A 12598-nucleotide genomic window follows, 5' to 3' on the forward strand; every position below is an offset into this window, starting at 1 on the left:
GAACATGGATTAAATATTTTGGGGTTTGATGCTGTTAAATTTTAAAAAAAATTGTTTATTCTCACTGGGAAAATCTTGTGGTTAGTGGGCTTTTACTCTGCATTTCCTGTCTCATGATCTGTGTTGTTCCTACTGTAAAATACCGAATGCAAGATAATTCAAAACAAACTGTTTATTGCCATATACTCAATGGCTGTTATGACATCGCAGACTCCTTTTCTAATTACCATCCCCACTTCTGTGACGCCGTGGAGGAGACTTGTCTTAGGGAGATCCCAGTCTTCCAATTCTTCGCTGCACTTGGGATTATTTTGGTGTGTAACACACCGTAGTTTTGTTTTCTCCTCTGTTATGTAAGATTTTTTGAACAGATTCTTGTGGTCAGCATCAGGCACAATGTCGCTTGTTAGGTTAGAAGTTGTTCTGTAAAATATGGAAGAAAAGCCGATGGTTTAAAAATGGCAAAGGCCAGGATCCAGAATAGTTGGCATGTTTCCCATGCTGAACAAGTTACTGTCTGTGTTAGTGCCTCACACAGACCACTTACACTAAGGTCAGGCATCCCTCAACAGCCCCTCATCCTGTAGTAACTGAAAGACACAGATATTATGCTATCAAAGTTTACCCAGCAGCACTTCCAATACATCACACCAGCAAAACCCTTGAGACTGCTAAAGCCATGTACTCTTCACTGGCTGAAACTCAATAGCACACAGGACCTATGAGGTTAATCCCATCAATTCCTCTCTGCTTGCTCTGTAGTTAATGCTGCTGATCTCCACCCCAACAGCTCCCAAAAGTGCACAGCACATCCAGGGAGCACGTGGTGCAATGCTGCTCGACACCTTAGCAGTGCCTAGAGACCTCATGGGCTCTGCTGCAGGGTTGCCTTTCTACAGCAGCCTGACACATTGGTTAACACACAAACTGTTCAATTTTGCAGGCTTCACACAGTTAACGTGGGATTCCTGGGCTGCTGAATGCTGTACACATATATTCACTTCACAAGGTAGCAATCAGTATTGCAGATGTTTCTTGATAAGTAGAACTCACTGTGTTCCAGGTGTTTTCAGAGAAATGTCTTGTACTGGAATGTTTATATTACTGCAGCACTGAGGATGCCACTCCTGGCCCGGGACTTTATTATGTGAGGTGCCGTAACACAGGACAGAAAGATTGCATGACCCCATAGCTTACAGTATGTATAGTCCAAAGGGCGAGGGGTGCAGACAGAGGAGCTAGTCTGAGGAAACGCAGAGGTGATATCGGCCAGTGGGATAACCAGTTTTCTGAGTGCTCCTTGGCCTTATTTTTTCCAAAGAGAGGGCTTGATGGAGGTCAGCGAGGCATCATACAGGAAGTTTTGATGTCAAGTATGTGTGTGTCTGCATTCCCAGCACTCTACGGGAGAGGTTCCCTGTCTCAGAGAGCATCCTGGCCAGCAGCACCTACAGTGTGTGCGAACATTCCACCTATGGGAAATATGCTGAGCTACTGAACATGTCTCTAGTTATCATAATGGAATTATAATGATGGGTAGTACACTGATCACAGCCTCGAATCAGAACTGGAAGTCTCACTTGGAGGCTGCAAAACATGCAAAGGTCTCCCTTTGGTAAGTCAGTAATTTTAGCCCCACTGAGACCAAAGCCAACTTAGGCAAATCAAACCACATCCATTTCATCCATCTCAACAGAGCTGCCCAGTCTAGAGAGTGCTCCCAAATGTCTGGTTTGGATTTGCAGCTTGCAAATACGTGCATAGCTAGGTGCCTCTCTTAAGGAAAGAAATCCTCTTAAAGATGTCCAGAAGACAAGACTGCATATCACAATCATGTAACAAGCGGATGGTGAAATTGCTGTTGCATTGCAGCTGAGCAACCAGCGATTGCTCTGTCCTGCAAATGCTTCCAATGTTTACACATTTTTCCTTAAATGCAAATATAGGTGATGATAAGCCCTTTTACAAATAGAGTATGAAAGGAAAGCTCAACGGGGGCAATCAACACTGCTTCATTTTGATAACTTTGAAGTGTTCTGTGTTCAGCCATGTAAAAGAAGTCTCATTAGCTTAAATTGTGAAATCAAAAGTCATTTTGAATGAAATGAATTTTTCATTTTGGAAATGACAAAGAGGCAATTTCCAACCTTTAAAGTATAATTCAAATTGAAAAATTTCCTCAGTACAACCTCTTTCAGGGAAAATGCTTAATTTCTCGTATATCAGCATTTTGGGGTGACAATATGGTTCATGAAAAACCTCCGCTCCTCAATAATCTGCATCTAGGCTTCCCCTGATTGCATGGAGACAGTGCGTTGCCTAATGGCGTGTGACTAATACAATTTCATGTGCATTTCCGTGCACTGGGGATTCATTGTTGCCACATACTACCATTGGGAAATCGCTAAGCGTGTGTCTATGAAACAATGACAGGGAGACAAGAGTACCTCCTCCAGAGAAAAGACCTAGGAGGAGGCGGATGACTAGGAGCAACAAATTATCTATGCAGAACAGACAAAAAACAGAGCAGCTATGCCTTCTCTCCAGTTTGCAAAGCACCAAACCTCCTCTGTTGAGCAGGACTTTCCAGGAGAGCAATTAAGAGGTCCTTCTTTGGTGAGAGCAACAAAACCTAAGCAATGCTTGAGGAAGGGGGGAGCAGAAGAGAAATATTCTGGGTCCAAAGAGCCAAGTGAACAGGACCTCAGCAGCATGAGGAAAGCAGCTGAAGAGGGGCTGCTTTCCCCAGAGGTGAAAAGCCAGAGGAAGAGTATGAACAAGCTCCAAGCAAGCTACTGTCCTCAGTAAGAACTTGCAGCAAATAGTTACAGTAACCCTTCATTCAAAGCTCACTTTGAATAGCTGCTATAAAGACTGCATCTTCTTTCAGTGTCTGGCACTCATCCTCCCAATCTGGGAGCCTTTCTGATCCCTCTATGTGCAGCAGTACCCAGGCTGCTGGAGAAGAAGGCTGGTTTGTGAAGAGCTACTTGTGATACAGGGCTGCTGTATCTACCCTCTGCTAGAAAACCACTTGTGTTGGTGGAGGGATTTGGGGGACATGTTGTAGAAAAGGGAGGAGGTACCTAAGTTGGAATGGGGCTGTGGGTCTCTAGAAAACGTGTGGGATTCCCATAAACAGGATCCAAACAGATAGCATCCTGAAGAATAAACCAATGGTGATTGAGCCAGAAGGAGAAATCAGGAGTGACCGTGTCTTTCTGTCACTGGGAGTAAATGCTTCTCCATCCTTCTGTACGCCTAGAAGAAATGCACCACGTTTGATACTGGAAGGTGATGCACGTGAATTCCTAAACCAGGCAGCTGAAGTGAGTCACCATTTCACTAGGAGAGCCAGGGAGTCAAGCCCAGACAACCGATAGCTTGGCAGTGGGGACGTGTTCCCATGTGGTGGCACATCCTGTAAATGGGTTGGGTGGGTGAGAGGGAACACGCAAACCTTGCCCTAAAAGCAGAGCAGCTTGTTTGTTGTGAGTCTTACATGTGCTCAGAAAAACACCTTCTAGAAAGTGTCCCACCAGGGAATAAGGTGTCTCTCCACCTAGTTGCTGGATGTTGGAGGTGTACGCTGTGCTATGCAGCGTTAACAAGAGTGAAGTGGTCTGTTTGGTGCAGGAGCAGAAGCAGAAGTATGGGTGCTTTAAGAGTTGGAAGCTGTCAAAAAACTTTGGGCTGAAGCATGGCTAAGATTAAATGGCACCCTGAGAAGGCAACTTCTCAATTTAAGTTTTGGATTTTGTTGCCTTATTTTCAGCCCTGCATGCCTGCACATAGCTCCCTGCATGGAAGGAGTAAACATAAGGATTTACCCAGTTAAAAACACAAGGCATTTGTGTGCTGCAGAGAAGAGAGACCTATAAATATCTGCAAGCAAAGGGATGCAAACAGCCATCTCCCAGGGGAAGTATCTGCTTTTTTGCAATGTTTATAAAAGTAAAAATAAATGAAACCACCAAAAGTTCTGAAGAGTCCACCACACACTACTGCTAGAGGGGAGAGGCAGGAAAGCCCTTTGATGAAAACTCGTGAGAGCGACAGGCTTTCCCCGCCTGGCTGTAGTCCAAGCCAAGGTGCCTGCTTGTACAGGGATCTGCAGGATGCTGTCCTGCCCTGCTGATCTCTTCCGCTAGCTGCAGGCCCCAGGAAAGGGCCCTCTCCCTGGCCCTGCTCATAGGCTTCATGGCAATGTAAACAATACATATGGCAAGAGAGGTGCCATTATTGCTATAATTACTGCTAATGCTGCTTGAATTAAAAAAAAAAAAAACCCAGATAAATAATAAAACCTGTTCTGCAGGCAAGATGACAGGAAAAGGCCTTTTTAGTTAAACAGGAGGGACCCATCCCCTTTCCTCTTCTAATAGCCTCTGCTTTGTTGCCTACACTTTTCACTGTCTCCAGTAAGTGTTTCTTCTTTCTTTTCCTTCCCCATACGCTTGCTGCATTTACTTCCTTCTCTCTACTCGTCCCGAGCCCCCACAATTACACCAGTTGCTTATCATCCTCTTGGCCCCCAAAGTCCTTCAGTAACCATTTAGATGACTTCTTGCTTTTTGAATGGCAGAGTTCTCTGAGGCGAGGACTCCCATTTCTGAAGTGTCTACACTGCTCCCAGCACACAACATCCGTAAGCCTAACACCAGTCTTATTGTCTCTGGCATTACACAAAGGGGTTTTAATATCTACCACAATGGGCTGGCTAATGAACTTGTTGCTACAGCTGGGCCGGTCTCCTGAGACATCTGTATGTGGAGGGAGTTCTCTTCAAGGGAGAGAGGATACACAATTTTGGATTGAATACAGTGCTCCAAAAAGGAAGGTGACTCATTGAGCCTAATCATTAGGGTGTGTGATGATATTATCTAATGAGGAAATGCTTGATGATGCTTTTAGACACTGCAGATAGCAGCAGACTGGCTGTAGAGGAAATCAGAATGTGAGCGCTTTCGACACAAACAGTGTTCAAGAAATGGGATCTGAAATGTCTTTGGGGAGAAGAGCAGAGCAATTTCAACACCCTTACACTTGCATCAGGGTGTGTTGCTGCCTCTGTTTAATCTTACTTGTTCACATAAGTCTCTCCTTAAATAACCAGCTCTCTAGAATTCAGGGCAAAGGAGCCTTGCCTAAAGAACAGATGTCATCTCATTTGTTTTCTTAAGTTCGGTTTTGTTATCATGGTGGGTTTTTTCTATGTTGAACTGCAGATGAGGTTTTAATTAAATGAAACCATCAGATTGGTGTAACTCCCAAATCTAGGTTTAACTAAGTAAGGTGTTTTACAGAATCTCTAAGATAAAGAGAAACATTTCAGCTGTTGCTGTTTTGTTTTGCTGTGGAGTTTTGGCTTTGTTTGTTTTTTAAGAAATCTGCTTGAAATTGTTTGCTTGGCTTCCTCTAAACAATCTGCAGCTTTTTGCTACCTCATGAGAACCAGAGAGTGAAACTGTGTAGAAATACCGAGTGGTAGTCCCCATTCTCTTTTTTCTCAGTTAAGAAAGATGAATGAGCTAGCTGCCTGACTTGCATTTCTCACTCTTGTCACTACTTTTCTAAGGCATCTGTGATATAGCTGAGCAGTTTTCAGTGAGGGAACACTGTAGTATCACCGTCCCCCAGGAAGGGCAGTAGAAGGAAAAGACTGAATATCTGAGGAATACATACCCACCAGAGAAAAGCATGATTTGTTGTTTTCATCACATGGCTCTAGCAGTCTTATTTACTTCCCCAGCATCTGATAAACTAGCATATTCATCAAGAAATAAACATTGCAGAGGAATAAAAACTATCACAAATTAAGCCTTGTCTTATTCCTTAAAATAGCAAGAAAGGTCTACCCTTCAGAAAACTACAGCATCATAGACTTTCTTTGTACACAAACAATTTTATTTAAAATCCATCCCAACTAGAGTGGTCTAAGACTGTTCTTCATGTATTCAAGTCAAACTAAACTGACAGAGCACGCACACAGCGTGTTGCAGACCTCTGACTAAATTATGATAAACTGGTGTAAGTAGCCTTGGATACTTTTCACAGGTATAGACTTCAACCATTGCAGCTTGGGGTGCACATGAGACTTTAACTCTGTTTTAAATAAGAGAAAATGAAATGAAAATAGAATCACAATCAAATGAAGGCTATGGTTGGTCTCCTGCAAGAAATATGGCAGCTGTATGTCTGATGCAAATGCCTGCAGAAATATCAGGAAACCCTGGCGCAGGTTTTTGGGAATCCAGACATAGTTACAGCAACATTTTTTTTTCCCTTTCTCCTGCTCTAACTAAATACATCCCTGGGCTTGAAAGCACTGTGTGGGCTAAGGCCAGGCTGGTCGTATGGCTGCAGCTGTGTGTATGTGCGTGTATGTGTGTGCATTCCTTCTCACTCTCGTAAACGTGCAGCGAAAGTGTGAAAAAGAGCAGCTGGCACATCTAAGAAAGAAAATTGCAGTGGAAACACGGCACATTTTTTAGAGATTGGTTACTGTGACATAAATCATGAGAGCTCCCATCTTCCTAGGAAAGATTTGAAGGTTAAGTAAAGTAGAATCTTGCCTCCCAGTCCCCCTTAACCCTAAGGTTGGTAATACATTGGGGTGTTCAGAAGGCATGGGCTGGAGTATTTGTAGACTAATTGATTAATTCTGTCCATTCCTCGGACATACTTTATTAGCAATCATGCAAAGACGGAGAAAGTGTTGAGGACAGCATTTCTGAAGAAAAGGTGACTACCAAATACCACTTATCTGGGCCTCCTTTCCATGGTGTCTTTACAAGCACAGGTCTTTGCAAAACCATTTCACATGGCCATCAGGAAGGACGTATGTGCTTCAGAGATGGCAGCTGAAAACTTACACAGTAGAAGAGCCATTTTGAACTTTCTTTATGAAGTATTCTTCTCTTGAGTGCAGCTGCGCTTCTAATGCAGATTGGCTGAGTCAGGAGAGCACATAAAGAAAAGTGGGAGCTCAGCTCTTCAACTGTGAACACGACCACATCCCACACAGAAGTGGACTAGCTCCATGCAGGTGCTGCACAATCTTCCAGTGCTTCCCTGCAGTACGCCCTGGTAGCCAGGAAGGAGAGACAAATGTTTGCAACAATTCACCAAGCAGATCAGATTAGAGCAGCATTAGAAACCCATGGGATGTTCACTCCATTTGTGAGACGAGAGATCCAAAAGTTTCCCCTTGCTTTATGACACAATAAATCTGAGCTGACTCAATGGACTTCAGCACAACCATCCTTAGGCAGTTCTGCAGGACAGATAGCAGTCAACACCTGAGAACATCCCTTCTGCTCTGCTTCTCCAGACCTTTGTCACAATGGAGTCCTGGTATCCCCCTGATCAAGTACTGGCAGGCTGGAGGAGGGTGGAAGGGAGGCACTCCTCTGTTATGGAGCTGGTGTTTCAGGCAAGCATCATTTGGTGGTACATGTCCAGAAAATGGCCTGCAGGGTTGTACTTCTGCAAAAGCATCCACAATCTAGCCCATACTACATAACAATCAGTCACTTTGAGCCATGCTCTCCAATGCATACTGAACTGCTGTGCATAGCAGTTACCAAACCATTGCCATCTCCTGCATTTCAGGTAAGCACAGGGAACTTCGTGATCTTGCTAGGTTGCTCTACTCTAAGGAGCTACATCTGAGACCAACAACATAGGATTAGTCTTCCTAATTAGGCGAGGACAGCAGATGACTATATATAAAATAATAACAATAATGTATTTAATAGCCTCTTAGTATTCCCCTCTTCCTAGAATGTGATTCAATGTTGTTGTAGAGAAAATAGCACTTAACAAACCTGATTTAGTTCTTTGCGAACTAAAAGTTGCCTGATAAAGGTAACTACGCAGATATGCTATACTTAGATTTTCTACAAGGGGAGTGAGCTAAAACCATGACATCCTGCTTAAAAAATAGCACAGAATAGTACGAACCGAAGTATATGTGAGACAGATTGAGAGCTGGGTAACTGACAGATCTCAAAATGTTGTTGTCAGTGAGGACTCTCACCGAACAACAAATTCCATGCAGGTTTGGGACTCAGCCCTTCTTTATCCTATGCTTTTTATCAGAGATTTGGAAGATAATATATGATGGCCATTGATAAAGGGCGTGGATGACCCAGCTTTGGCGGCAAGGTGGTTGGTGAGGAAGCCACGTCAGGTGATAGTGACCGCTGGGTAAGCAGGGCTCACTTAAAATGTGCTCCTGCAGCCCATGCTCCCAGGTACCAGGAGGGAGGAGGAGTGCGGGTTGTTCCATAGGAGCAGGACTGGCTGCATGTAGCAGAGCTCCTGAACAAGGTCTGGGGATCATTACTGGTGAGTGGCTGAGTGCAAACACCTCTCCTGGCATGCTGACAAAGAGGGGCAAGGGCTGCATGGGAATGAGCACACCGGGGTGATGGTAAGTAGGATCACGGAGGTTAATTTGCCTCCATATAAAGCACTGAGACTAAAGTGGATAAGATAACACATCCAGGCCTGGGGCTCACATTTTAATATTCAAAAGGTGGTTAAAGTGAGGGCAGGAAAGAGCCACAGAAATGAATTAAGGAGTAGAGAAAATGCCTTACAGCGAGATACTGAAATTGTTCGATCTGTTTCATGTGCCTGAAGCGGGAAGGAGGGGAAAATTGAAGGGGGAGTTAAGTTCAGCATTTAAGGTAATTTAATCGGAGAGAAAATAGCGAGCAGGACAGGGCTTTTTAGTGTAGCACAGAAGAGCATAAACATGAACCGCCACTGGCTAGAAGTTGAAACCAGACAAATTCAAATTAGCTGCAAGGCGCACGTGTTTAACAAAGAGGTGATTAACCACTGGAACAAACGACCAAAGGGAGGGGCAGCCTCTCCTTCTCTTTATATCTTCACATCGTGACTAGACACCTTTCTGGAAGAGATGCTTTAGGCAAGCACAAGTCACTGGGCCCAGGTAGGGTTAGCTAGGTAAAAAGCAATCGGTCTGTGCTCTATGGGTCAGATTACACAGTCTAATGATCCCTCCTCACCTAAATCCTCTCAATCTCTGCTGTCAATCCACTCTACATATAAAAAATGCCTTTTTCATCTGCACAGTGCCCCATGTCACCATAGTTAGCATCACTGTTTTTCAATGAACTCATGTAGGAGCCCATGCCAGAACTTGATGTAGAATAACTCCTGATTCCCACCTGAATGTCTTGACGTCAGACCCTATCTTCTCTGCAAGAACCACAAGATAAGATTGTATCTAGGTCACGCAAACTTTACCCCCAGAAAAAACCTCTGGGTATAACAACAATGTGGCCAATATAGCATCAGATCATGCATTAGTATATGTGCTTGTAAAGGTTATGCCTCTGAGGCACCAGCTTGGGCTGGGAAAGAAAGGTCTGCTCCTCTCCCAAAACGGACAGTAGTCCATTGACAGGTTACCCCTAAAGTTTGTGATCTGTCCCTCATTCTGTATCATTTAAGTAGTTTGTCTTACATAGCATTATACAAGGTGGTTACGAACAGAAAGGGGAAAAAAATGTGCTGTAGTTTCATACCATTAGGAGGGATGGGGGGGTAACTGAGGAGAAGGGGCTTTACATTAAAATTCCCCCTGAGTTGCTCACATGCACATGCAGTCTGCATTACTGCTGAATCATTTTTTTTTTTAAAGCAGCACATTATACATGTGAAAATATAGCACTGCCATGGTCTGTAACGGGTCAAGGCCTCACCAACACATGCAAAGAAGGGGGAAGTTGTTCATGCAGCCATGAAGAATGTTTTACCCCCTATATCCTGTTCAGTTAAATGGAACTCAGAGTGGGTACCAAGGTAAAAAATATCTGTATATTTTTTATAACAAATGATTTATATGTATTTTTATATAAAAATTCATCTATCCCTTCTCTCCAAACACCTCAGGCTGATGTCTCTCAGCAAGTTATGCAAGATCTAACAGTCTGCTCTCCATCTCTGCTACCCCAAAGAGAAAATCTTCCAAGCCCAATGGACAGGAGTCTCCAGGTCCCGTTCCCCCAAACTCAGATGTGTTGCTTGGCCTCGTGAATATAGAGCTTTTTTGAATCACTCGCTGGCTGGTGAACAGTGCTTTGGCTCTGTCCCCGAGGAGCCTTCAGTTTAGGGCTCAGGTGTTGCTCTGCTGGGTCCAAAGGCACTGTGCTAGTCATGGGACTCACTTCAGGAGAGAGGATGGGATATTCAGACACCTCTGTGCCCTTAAAGGGGGATATTCTGGTGTTTGTCACCCTTGAAATCCAAAATGTTCATGGAATACCTGTTACAGGCACAGTTTATTCAGTTTAGTGTGCCTGGTTTAGCTGGAAGTTAATGAGGCCAGTGTTTCCCAGTCACTCAGGTTCTTCCAAAGATCCCAATCAACATGACTACATCACACAAGCTACATGTGTGAATCACGCTTCCTTGCCAGCAACTTTGCCGAAGGATCATCGACATAAAACAACAGTGCTTATGGACCGTATTACCATGGGATCTCACCTGGCAGGATCAGCATGGGACAGTTTTGGATCCAGCATGAATCAGAAACCTCCAAGTTCTGCACAGTGGAGGATAGGGAAGAAATCAAGAATAATACCTGGGATGGAGATGGAGAAACAGAATTACTGCCAGTGCATAGAAGGGACCGGATTTTCATAGGACCTTCTGCCCACTGCCCAGATGCCCTGTGCCCAGGACCAGGGCACCCAGTGATGCAGGATGTTCTGCTCCACAGGGGAATTTTCCTCCGATGCGGCCAAGAAGGATCTGGGCCCTTTGTCCCACCTGTGCTTCTGCCAAAGGCCAGAGAACAGCACAGCACTAATCCAAGGCTCATTTCTGGGACAGACTGTTCAGCCAGCCCCTAGTGCTTAGTGCATGATCTCACCCAATGGCCTAGTTTTTCCAGTGATAGTGCTTTTCAGGAGGTTTGCAAAGCCTTTCGTAGCATCTAAGGGGTATCAAGACATGAATTCATTCCCCCTCTGTGGAAAACTCAAGGAGCACAAAAAGACCGTAGGCATGAGAAAGTGGCAGCAGCCAATCTCACTTGCCTGACAGCTCTAACAGAATAATACCAACAGTTCAACACTTGAGCTTATTAGTCAAAATCTGACTCTCTAATCTTGGGCAAACATCATCCACATTTGACACAACTACTGTTGTAGGGAAGCACATGGCAAAAGGGCGACAGGCCTGCGGTCTGGGGATGGGAGGGGAGAGGCAAGCTGAGGACCATGCCTGGAATTTCACACTTTGCTGCCCCAACAGAGTGAGGATGGGCATGTGGCATTTTCCGCTGGCATGCAAACAGCTGAGCCTATCTGATATCTGGCACACAAGTGTTCGGCCTGCTGTTTATCAGCTCAGACACAGATAAAGATGCAGAAGAGGTTGCTCACAGCTTTCCCACAGAAGTGAAGCAGGAGAAAGAGACACATCAAAAAAGCAAAACCACACCAGAAAAATAAAAGAGAACAGGAGCAGGAGTGAGAGTTGTCAGTGCCCGCAAGTACTCACTGAAGTAATAGCAATAATCACTGTCATCCGTAAGAAGCTCTTGCGCCAGGTTCTGCCTCTCCCCCTCCCTCCCCTTGCCTTGTTGTCTGAGTCACTGGATCTGAGTCACACTCCTGTTCTATTCCTGTACCCTTCCCTTCAGCTGGGGATGTAGATTTGTTTTGGCTGGAATGATCTGGGCACAGGAGGGACCATCTGCTGCTAGTTCTTGCTTGCTTTGCTCTTGTTTCTTTCCCAGAGAAGGGAAGCAAATGCTGCCATTGCAATAATTCACAGAGACCATACTGGGAACATACATCCCTCACTATACAGCCAGGGACTGCCATTTGTCACCTGAAGGTTCATTATCCGTGGCTGACCCTGAGCAGTTGTCTCCGCGTGCTTGAGCAAGCAACTCTGGCAAAATCACTTCCCTATGTATCAGCTCTTCCCGAGGAGGATGTTTTTCCTTTGGTCAGACTCCAAACAAGTTTTATAGGCAGCAGGAGTGGGATCCAGGATGGTTAGTACAAGCCTCCACATCACTGTATTGAAGGAGAGGTGCATGAAACCTGACAGCATGCGGAGACTTGCCGTTGTTACAAGTGGTGAATGTTATGGTGGAAGAAGTGCTCCCTTCTGGTTTTCCCATCAGTAGCAGCAGCCACAGTTAGTGTGTGCGCCCTGTCTTTTGCTGCAACACTAGTAATTGGCAATGGTGAGGAAATGCGGATCACTTAATGTCTAATCCACCACAACTAGTGTCTTGGCTGATTCCTGCATTCACATCCTGAACAGGAAATTGGGTAGAGCAAAGGTGGACAAGAGAAGAATCCACTGAAAAGCTGAACAAAAGATGGACTGGAGGACAGGGCTGAATGAGCAAGAGCAAAGGTCTGGCCGAAAGTAAGGTCACACGACAGGCATGCCAGGGTTTTCAAGAGTAACCAAACATTTTAGAGGCTCTGTGTCTGGAGCATCTCTCTGAAGAGATCTTTGAAGGGTGTAGCAGTCAGAGATGTGCTGCCCAGCACTCTCCAAAGGAGAGGCTGCTTCTGTGGGCTCTGCTTGAGCA

At 44.8% G+C, this 12598-nt stretch overlaps 1 long non-coding RNA gene across 2 annotated transcripts; it reads right to left on the reverse strand.

Annotated features, from left to right (window-relative positions):
* Positions 1-211: 211 nt before the first annotated feature.
* On the reverse strand, positions 212-11633 carry LOC128853058 (uncharacterized). Of its 2 annotated transcripts, XR_008451282.1 has the most exons (4): positions 11545-11633; positions 10525-10621; positions 6876-7086; positions 212-423 (listed from the first exon to the last, which is right to left on the reverse strand). It is a non-coding gene; the product is annotated as an uncharacterized LOC128853058 (long non-coding RNA). The 2 variants fall into 2 exon arrangements; XR_008451281.1 differs by lacking the exon at positions 212-423 and having other exon boundaries at positions 6082-7086.
* Positions 11634-12598: the final 965 nt, after the last annotated feature.

The sequence above is a fragment of the Cuculus canorus genome, chromosome 9 (genome assembly GCF_017976375.1).
Source record: "Cuculus canorus isolate bCucCan1 chromosome 9, bCucCan1.pri, whole genome shotgun sequence".
NCBI classification, from domain to species: domain Eukaryota; kingdom Metazoa; phylum Chordata; class Aves; order Cuculiformes; family Cuculidae; genus Cuculus; species Cuculus canorus.